Genomic DNA, 8,499 nt, shown 5'->3' on the forward strand with positions numbered 1-8,499 from the left:
AAAGGACCTTGGTGTCTGCCTAACACGACTGCTGGGAGGAGGAAACATGCTCATTCAGCCCCGTGCCTGGCACACAGCGGGCACTTGCAGGGACAGGCACGGGGATTCTGGGGACAGCTTCCCTCCTGCGGGCCCCCACTCCAGTCTAAGCCCTGGGCACCTCTGTCGGCAGCCCCCCACTGGCGGCCTGTCTCCAGGAGAACTTCCCGGCAGACTTGGGGGGTCGGAGAGAAGGGGGAGCAGGCCTGCTGCCTTCTAATTTAGATTCCTGGGTTTATGGCAGGAAGCGCAGGGAGGCTGATGCTGTAATTAAGGCGATTCCTGAGGCTGCGGCAGGAGGCAGGGAGCAGAGCCCACGCGGGGCTGCCCCCACCTCTGTCTCCTTTCCTGCCAGAAGTCCCAACCTCAGGCTGTCAGCAAGCTCCGAGGCCTTAATCCCCTGCTGCTGGGCTCTGCTTTGCAGCCTGGGAAACCAGAGACGAGTAGCCACACCCCAAGGGTCACACAGCACTCAGGGATGACTGCGTGCCCTTGGGGCCCCCTCTGCCAGCTGCGGTCCAGCCCCAGGGCACAGGGAGCATCCAGACACGTGGCTCCTGTGTTCTCCACCCCCCTCCCCTGGTCCCCAGGCCTCTTCTTCCCCGAGCCCTGCTGCCCACACATTCCTGAGGTGTCTGGGCAGAATCTGCCCAGGGCTATGGCAAGAGGGCAGACCCCACCGCGGGGGTCAAGACCAGGGCAGCAGCCTGGACCTGAAGGCCCCCCCTCCACTACCCAGTCAGGCCTGCCCTCGCTGAGTCCTCGGGCCGTCCTGGGCGCTGCGGTGGCAGGGAGGGCACCCAGGGCTCGGCATCTCTGACCGCCCCTCCTACCGCGGGACCGGGACCAGAGTGCACACTCTCACTGCTCCCCACTGGGAGCCTCGGGAGGCTCCTTGCCGCACCTCAGTGTCCCCACCTGGACAGAGGGGAGTCAGCCCTCCTCCTGCCCTTGGCTGGGCTCAGATTGAGCTCCCATCAGAGCTTGCGTGGCCTCATCGGCCCATCCTCCATGCGGGCCCAGCCCGACCAGGCTCCGAGGCCTCAGAACCTCTTGCGCATTCTGGGCCTTTGTGTCCTCCTTGGTAGACATAAGAGGCTTTTGGACAAAGTCAGGAGCTCAGACCCTGGGACCTTACATGCCGACACCGATTCAGAGAATGGGGGGGGCAGGCAGGCGTGGGTGGGGCTGTGACTTCCTGCTTTGCCAAGTTAGGGTATTTTTAAAAACATCATCAAGTACAAAGTCACAGGAACGACGGGGTGAGGCGGCGCTCACCCTCTGGAGCCCGTCTTCCTTCCCAGGCTACTGCAGGCATCCACGGCCCAGGCTGGACCGGCCATAGGTTCTGAACAGGGCTCAGGCCTGCTAGCCCAGGGCTAGGCTGTTCTGGGGGGCGTGTGTGTGTGAGAGAGAGAGATGGCAGGCAGGGGAGGCTGCTCAGGGGCAGGGGTGGCATGTCCGTAGCACAGAGGGTCCTTGCTGCCCCAGAGGCTCAGGGCAGAGCCCGTGCCCAGCCTGGGCCCCACGGAGTGAGCACTGGGTCTGGGTAACAGATATGGATGGGGCAGGGGCGGGAGGGGTGCCAGGCATTCCTCAGGCCTGGGAGAAAGAGGACTTTGTTGTCCGAAACCAAGCTACCCCTGGCCTCCTTGCACGCCTGGGCACTCTGCCAAGGATGGAGAGACCCACTGGGAGGCAGCAGGGTGGAGTGCAGACCTCTCCTGGAGGGGCTGTCCCCCCCCCACCTAGGTGTCCCCACACAGGTCCTTCAAAGGATGCAGATGCCAGCTGGGGAGGATTGAAACCCCAGGAGAGATGGCTGTGGGGCTGGGGGGCCAGGATTGGAGGAGTCCCTGCCCCCTCCCCGTCTGGGGCAGCGTCCTGGGCGCCCACACTGTCTCATCCAGCCGTCAGGACAGCCCTGTGAGAGGGACACTGAGTCCCAGCGTCCTGGGTGCCACACTGTCTCGTCCAGCCATCAGGACAGCCCTGTGAGGGGACACTGAGTCCAGTTCACGGTTGCTGCTCAGTCGCTCAGTCGTGTCCGACTCTCTGTGACCCCAAGGACTGCAGCACACCAGGCTTCCCTGTCCTTCACTATCTCCAGGAGTGTACTCAAATTCATGTCCACCTAGTCGATGATGCCATCCAGCCATCTCATCCTCTGCCCTCAATCTTTCCCAACATCAGGGTCTTTTCCAATGAGTCAGGTCTTTGCATCAGGTGGCCAAATATTGGAGCTTCAGCTTCAGCAGTAGCCTTTCCAGTAAATATTCCACTTTATGGCTGTGTAAACAGAGGCTCAGTGAGGGGAGAGCCTGTACATCAGTGGCAGAGGAGGAACTGCAAACCCAAAGCTTGAGCCTCAGGAGGCCCGCCCCCCTCCCTCAGGTACCCCCGAGTCCCTGTAGGAAGCGGCCAGGCCTGCGGTTGGCTCTGGGCACCACAGCCCAGGGTTTCAGGGATCAGATGAGCAGTCCACGGCCCAGGCCAGGGTGCGATCAGTGGGTGCTCAGAGCTGCTCACTGACGCTGCTGGGTGGCCAGTCCTGCCCTCTCTCGGCCCGGTCCCCACCTGTGGCCGAGGCCGCTTCCCTGGTCTGTGTTCCGGGCACTTTCCCTTCTGACTCCAGCCCCCCCGCCCCCTCTCCCCGCCCTGGGGCCTCTCCCCGCCCCGGAGCCTCTCCCCCTGTCTCAAGGCTGCCTGTCCCATGAGGGGTCCAGGAGCTTCTGTCTCTGGCCTCTCATCATAGGTGGTGGCCTTGGATCTAGGGCAGGAGGTGTAGGACCTTGGGTCTCTTTATCTCTGCTGTCCTACTTGCTGGGAGTCCAATGAGCACGGCTGGGCGTGGGGGACAGCAACCAGCCCCGGGGGCAGCGGGGCCTCCAGCCTGACCCGAGGCCTGCAGGGGGAGGCGGCCTCTGGAATGCACAGCCCCTCTCTGCTGGCCCTCCGCACGGGGACTCGCCTCAGACGGGGCTAGAACACAAAGCGCCTGCCTTTGTCCACAGCCGTACTTAATAGGATTGGGCGGCGGCCTCTGGAGGGGGCGCCTCAGCCTCCACAATGGGGCCCGTGACATCACGCTGCCCCCCGCTGTGATGTCAGAGCCCCCACAATGGGCCTTCCCAGACAGATGGCCAGGGATGGGGGGGCCGGGGCACCTGCCACTCAGTCCTGTTCTGAGAGCAGGCCCTGCAGGGCCAGGCAGGCCGCAGCTCTGGTCTCACAAATGGCAGGCAAAAAAAAAAAAAAAAAAATTGAATTTTCTCTTTTTAAGAGTCGATGCTTAGCTGGTTTTTTTGTTTTCACAAGGGGGTAGCAGAACGCTGAAAAAACTGAAGTTGACATTTTTCTTGCCCATCCCCCCACCCCCAAGTTCAGAGCCTCTGAGCTGCTCCTTGGTACCCAGGCTCGGGGTCAAAATGCCACCCTGAGAACAGCAGCAGCGGCCTCGGTCAGACACCGCCACACTGGCCTTCCTCCGGCTTCTGGGTCAGCGTCCACATTCTTCCCCTGTCACTTCAGCCTTCGAGTCAGCTTAGAAACTGCCTCCTCCAGGAAGCCTTCCCCGACCCACTCCAGAATGAACACGTTGCTCCTTCTCTGGGTCATAGCAGGTTGGACTTCTGAGTATTCTTTTTGCCATGAGCTACGATGCATGGGGTCTGTGAGGGGACCACCTGGATCCTCTCTCCGCCCACGCTTTCCCTGGCACCAAGATCCAGTCATTGATCCCGACGTGGTGAGCCACCTCCAGGTCTCAGGCCTCGTGGGACTGGCTGCCAGGCAGGAAGGCATGTCTGCGACAGATAATTATCACATGTGAGCCTGTGACTGCAAAGACTCAAAAGTGCGTGAAGGAGAGATGGTGGGGGTGGGGGGTCGTGGTGGGTGAGCTAAAAGCTCAGAGGAAGCTGATGGCTAGTGCCAAGGGTCTTGGGGAAAGTCCCAGGCAGCAGGTGGCACAGAGTGGGCCCCAGAGGAAGCCTAGCCTCGGTCACTGGGACCCCCGGCCGTGGGCAGCAGGGCTCGGGGCAAGATGCCGGATTCCCGTTCTAACTCTGCACCTTCTGGCCCTGGGGCTTTGGGCAAAGCTTTTCCTTCCCAAGTGGCTCAGTGGTAAAGAATCCGCTGCCAACGCAGGAGATGTAAGAGACGTGGGCTCAATCTCGGTTGGGAAGATCCCCTGGAGGAGGGTGGCAACCCACTCCAGTCTTCTTGCCTGGAAGATCCCATGGACAGAGGAGCCTGGCGGAATACGGTCCAGAGGGTCGCAAAGAGTCGGACACGACCGAGCACACACTTCTCTTCTATGAACCTCGTGGTAGGGTGACCGACTGAGTGGCCATCCGGGGGGTTGCCGAGAGTGGAAAGGGGCACTTTGCTAATCACACAGGACACGTGAGCTAAACCGGGTCCTGGACAAACGGGGTACGCAGCCCCCCACGGGGTAGATGGAAGCTGTGCCAGTTCACGGGGTTCTGGAAGAAACGAAGGGACTGCGGCTGCCGGGAGCAGCGGTCGGGGCTGCAGGGCCCCGCCTCCGAATGCCATTCCAGCCCCGCTGTGGTCCGTGTGCCGAAACCACATGGGAGAGTGGGGCTGAGTTTTGCCAAATCCGTTGGTTCTGGAGGTCCCTGAGAGGCTGGAGAGCTTGAGTTGGCCTGGAGCAGTGAGTGCCGTTTCCGCAAGCATAAACAAGGGGGGTCCGTGCAGCGACAGGGAGGGCTCGGGTGAGCCCTGAGGACAGGCTGGGGGTCTGGGGAGAGGCCCAGTGGATCTCTCGTGCGGATTTGGCGTGTAACCACCTGGGGTCTACCGGGCTACCTGGCCCCAGAGGCCTGGTCCCGGGGGGAGGGACCCTCCGCCCAGCAGGGGACCTAGTCACACAGCTGCCTGGCTGCCAGACCAGAGTGGAAACTGCATCCGACCGTCCAGACTCCCGAGGCCGCCGGGGAATGTGATGAGGCTGCTGAAACGGGGCCCCCGGCAGGGGACGCGGCCGCGGCTTCCCAGAAACCCCAGCTCTGCCGACAGAGAAGAGCTGACAAGGTTTGCATTGGCAAGCCAGACTCCGGGGGGCTGGAGTGGGGCCCGCCGCCTGGAGCTGCGTGGGAGCGGGTACCAGGAGTGGGGGGCAACCTGTGGTGGGTGGCAGGAGCCCCCAGGATTTCCGCAGGCCCTCCCCATGACAAGTGGACAGACCAAGAGCCAGTGCCCTCGAAGGACACGGTTCCTACAGCAAGGTCATCAAGAGATGACCCACCAGAGCCCCTCTTCCTCTCCCAGTCAAGGGTCTTCCTGCTTCCTAGGACCCTCCACAACCTCCCCAGATGTCACTCAGCAGCAGGCAGTGGGATGAGATGGCCCTTGTCTTATATTCTCTCTGTCACCTCCTGGCTGTGGGCTCTTGGTCTGATACCATAACCTCACTGAGCCTCAGTGTCCCCATCTGGAAAATGGGGATAATCCATACTTTGCAGGGTCACTGTGATCCTTCAGTAAGACAACATGGGTCTTAGGCTTGGCATGCTGACTGGCACATAGTAGGTGCTCAGAAATGCTCGATCCCTTATCCTTTCCTGACAGCATGGTTCTGGGCAGCCTGCAGGAGCTGGGGCCGTCTGCATAGCACGTCTCCCAGACACAACCCACATTGAGGGATCTTGAATAATCTGGCTCCATATGACTCCCCTAGCTTCCCTGGTGGCTCAAAGGGTAAAAAATCTGCCTGAAATGCAGAAGACCCGGGTTCGATCCCAAGGTTGAGAAGAGCCCCTGGAGAAGGGAATGGCAGCCCACTCCAGCATTCTTGCCTGGAGAATTCCATGGACTGAGCAGTCGATGGTGTCATAGAGTCAGACAGGCCTGAGCGACAAACACACGTGGACCCACTGGGCCCCCAGGTCCCCGAAGCCTGGCCTCTCGCTTCTTCACTCTTTGTTTATTGAGCAGATGTTTCTTGAGGGTCTACTGTGCTGGCCACTGCTCTGAGGAGGGGAAGATGGAGGCATGTTGATATGGACAAAGGCAGAGAAGGCCAGAGCTGAGAATGCAAGCACTTTACACACCGCAGGCACCCAGCCTCTGTTCTCGCAGCATCTACAGTGCACCAAGCCCCATCCTCAGCCCTGGGGCCACAGCAAGAGGTCGGGAGTGGTGGGGCATTCCTCCATGGTTTACTAATTAACTAGGAAATGCAAGCCCAGTGCCTGGTGATACTGTTTTGACTTGCCACTCAGACCGAGAGCAGCAGGGAAAGAGGGCAGCTTCCCACCCAGCACCCTCATAATTGCTGCCTTGGCCTCCTTCAGGGCTTTGCTGGGTGCATCAAAGGGTGCCAAGGCCCCTGCAGCTCAGAGCCCAGGGAGGGCAGCGGGCTGCAGGCCCACTTCCCAGCTGAGATGACTGAGGCCAGAGATGAAGGTTCTCTCTGGGAATGAGAGCAGGGCTGGCATCACAGGGCTGCTGATGGCATGATAACCAGAGGCTGGGATGGCATCAGAGCCAGGGTAGGGCTTGTCCTGGTCAAACGGGGGAGATGCAGGCCTTGGTCTCAGAGGCCTGCAGTGCGGAGGGCAAGGGCAGGCCCTTCTGGGGACCCCTCTCTGCCCTTCATCCGGCGGACTCCCACAGGACCTTGGCTTCAACGTGGGTGGCTCCTCTTCCTAAGAAGCCTGCCTGAGTCTTCCAGGCTGGGTCCGGCGCCCGGTTCAGGCCCCACGACACCCAGCTCCTCCACTTCTCAGCCAGGATCCCTGTCTTGCCACTGTTGCCTCAGCCTGACTCAGCTCCATGAGGGCAGAGGAGGACCTGTCATCCCTATGGCCCCAGTGCCCAGCCTCGCCCAGGGCAGGAGGAAACTGCAAACCATCCCCATCCTTCCCTTCCTCCCTCCAGTGTGGGTGCCTGGAGTGTGGAATGCTATGGCATTGGAGACCTCGGGCAGGTTCTGTGGCCTCGTTGCCCCAGACCCAGTGTTCTCAAGCATCTCTAGGGAGATGACCATCATAGCAGAGAGAGGAGAATGTCCTGTCTTGGCTGTTGAAGGTAGCGAATGGAAAACCATTTTATCAAGGCCCCAACTACCTGGGCTTGAGTCCTGCTCTTTCTATGCTTGAGCTGATGGCTCTGATGAGTTCCTTAACTTCCCTCTGTCCCATTGTTCAATCTGTAAGTTGAACGGTTCTATGAAGACCTACAAGATCTTCTAGAACTAACACCTAAAAAAGATGTCCTTTTCATCATAGGGGACTGGAATGTAAAAGTAGGAAGTCAAGAGACACCTGGAGTAACAGGCAAATTTGGCCTTGGAATATGGAATGAAGCAGGGCAAAGGCTAACAGAGCTTTGCCAAGAGAACACACTGGTCATAGCAAACATCCTCTTCCAACAACACAAGAGAAGACTCTACACATGGCCATCACCAGATGGTCAATACCAAAATCAGACTGATTATATTTTTGTAGCCAAAGATGGAGAAGCTCTATACAGTCACCAAAAACAAGACCGGGAGCTGACTGTGGCTCAGATCATCAACTCCTTATTGCCAAATTCAGACTTAAATTGAAGAAAGTAGGGAAAACCATCAGATCATTCAGGTATGAACTAAATCAAATCCCTTACAATTATACAGTGGAAGTGACAAATAGATTCAAGGGATTAGATCTGATAGACCGAGTGCCTGAAGAACTATGGACGGAGGTTCGTGATATTGTACAGGAGGCAGTGATCAAGACCATCCCCAAGAAAAAGAAATGCAAAAAGCAAAATGGCTGTCTGGACAGGCCTTATAAATAGCTGTGAAAGGAAGAGAAGAGAAAAGCAAAGGAGAAAAGGAAAGATATAAGCATCTGAATGCAGAGTTCCAAAGAATAGCAAGGAGAGATAAGAAAGCCTTCCTCAGTGATCAATGCAAAGAAATAGAGGAAAACAACAGAATGGGAAAGACTAGAGAGCTCTTCAAGAAAATTAGAGCTACCAAGGGAACATTTCATGCAAAGATGGGCTCAATAAAGGACAGAAATGGTATGGACTTAACAGAAGCAGAAGATATTAAGAAGAGGTGGCAAGAATACACAGAAGAACTATACAAAAAAGATCTTTACGACCCAGATAATCATGATGATGTGATCACTCACCTAGAGCCAGACATCCAGGAATGTGAAGTCAGGTGGGCCTTAGGAAGCATCACTACAAACAAAGCTAGTGGAGGTGGTGGAATTCCAGTTGAGCTATTTCAAATCCTGAAAGATGATGCTGTGAAAGTGCTGCACTCAATAGGCCAGCCAATTTGGAAAACTCAGCAGTGGCCACAGGACTGGAAAAGGTCAGTTTTCATTCCAATCCCAAAGAAAGGCAATGCCAAAGAATGCTCAAACTACCACACAATTGCACTCATCTCACACGTTAGTAAAGTAATGCTCAAAATTCTCCAAGCCAGGCTTCAACAAT

The sequence above is a fragment of the Bos mutus genome, chromosome 2 (assembly GCF_027580195.1).
Source record: "Bos mutus isolate GX-2022 chromosome 2, NWIPB_WYAK_1.1, whole genome shotgun sequence".
Taxonomy (NCBI): Eukaryota; Metazoa; Chordata; class Mammalia; order Artiodactyla; family Bovidae; genus Bos; species Bos mutus.